Below are 1,756 nucleotides of genomic sequence, written 5' to 3'. Positions count from 1 at the left end.
TTCTTCTTCTTCTTCTTCTTCTTCTTCTTCTTCTTCTTCTATCCCGTGGTTGGGGCATCCGTGGAGGCACCACTGCATCTGAAAACCAGCTCTCGCCATCTATTTTTGTCCTCTGCTTTCCTGAATGTCACCCGTCGTCTTTCCTGTCCACTCCGTAACTGTAATGCTGTCCTCCCATCTCCTTCTCTTCCTTGCTCTCTTTCTCTTTCCTTGTACAGTTAACCTTGCAGGATTGTTTTGGCAAGTCCTGTGGATCTTGTGACATGCCAATACCATTTTAATTTTCGTCTCTTCACTGTGATCAATAGATCTTCATGCTGCCCCACTGCGATGGTGATTCTCTTTCGTACCTCAGCATTTGAAACGTGGTCTTTGTACAAGATGTCAAGGACTCTGCGGTAACATCTCATCTCTGTGGTCTGCTGAATCTTTATCTCTAATTCTGCTGTCAGTGTCCACGACTTACAGGCATATAAAAATATTGAGATGACCAGTGAACGTATAAGTCTGATTTTTCAGTTGTGCGTGATGTTTCTGTCCCTCCGAATAGGCTTCAGTTTTGACAACGCAGCTGTTGTTATACTCGATTCTGAAGAGAATTTCTGGTCTTGAGCCTTCATCTGAGACGACTGATCAAAGGTATTTGAAGCTGTTGACGGTCTCAAATTTCTCGCCCCTGACTTTGATGTCCGCGTTGATGCCATTGGAGTTATTAGTCATTAGCAAGTTCAAATGTAAACATAAAAATCTGTAACAACTAGCAAATGCAAATACCACATAGCTATTTCAAATGTAAATTATATGCTTGAAATGGAGATAAAAAGAGACTAAAAGTATAAGAAGTGTATCAGGGTCAGAAGTAAAAGGGTTTGGGGCTGTTGTTGTTGTTTTTTGCTACGAAAAAGTTAAATGTAAGCCGTGTGGTGCCCCAATGAAGAAATCAGGGTAAACAAAACAAATTGTTAATTTTTTCAAAACCCGAAAATGAACCCACATGTTTAAAAGGAAACGAAAGGTTCTGATAAAAATCAACATACTGCTGGTGTATATATAACTTACTGGATGAAATGTAAAGCCAAGTTTACTTTCATTTACTTATTGTTGCATTACAAAACGCTGTGACATCTATAGGTTTGCATTGATCTGAAGACTGCTGCCATTTTCATAGTCACAGCTTGGGTTTTTTTGTTCCATCAACTGGGGCAAGTGTTACCATCCTTTGTCGGTGAATCTGCTTACTTAGTGATAATTTAGTCTCTTGCTTCAGCCAACATACATCTGTTTCAAATCGTATTTCCCCAAAAATAATGTGTCAGTGGTGAAATGGTATAGCTGCTAGGTTGTTTAAGAGGCAGAACCTCCAACGTCAACGTCTATCTCCGTAAGGACAGATCCAAACGGGAAATTCGTGTGTAAAGCGCCTTTCCCAAGGATGCAACGCCGGAACGAACTGAGGCTCGAACCTCGAACCCGCAATCTCACGATTACAGGTCCGATAGCCAAACCACTATGTTACCCACGCCACTACATCGTATTTCCAAATTAAGAACCGTTTTCACATATAATATGGTAAGACAAGGTGCGCAGGTAACAAGATCGCCTCGAGTTCATTTGATGAAACGAAACTTGTTAAGTAAAGCAAAAAAAATAAACAATAGAAATAAAAATGAAAATGAAAATAACGAGTTTAAACAAAAAAGAATGGTTATGATAACACAAGCGTTCTCGTAAATGTTAAGAAAATGTGTGTCGGGGG

The sequence above is a fragment of the Aplysia californica genome, unplaced genomic scaffold (genome assembly GCF_000002075.1).
Source record: "Aplysia californica isolate F4 #8 unplaced genomic scaffold, AplCal3.0 scaffold00046, whole genome shotgun sequence".
Classification (NCBI taxonomy): Eukaryota; Metazoa; Mollusca; class Gastropoda; order Aplysiida; family Aplysiidae; genus Aplysia; species Aplysia californica.
The sequence above is the reverse complement of the archived record's forward strand: the minus strand, read 5'-3'. Positions refer to the sequence as shown.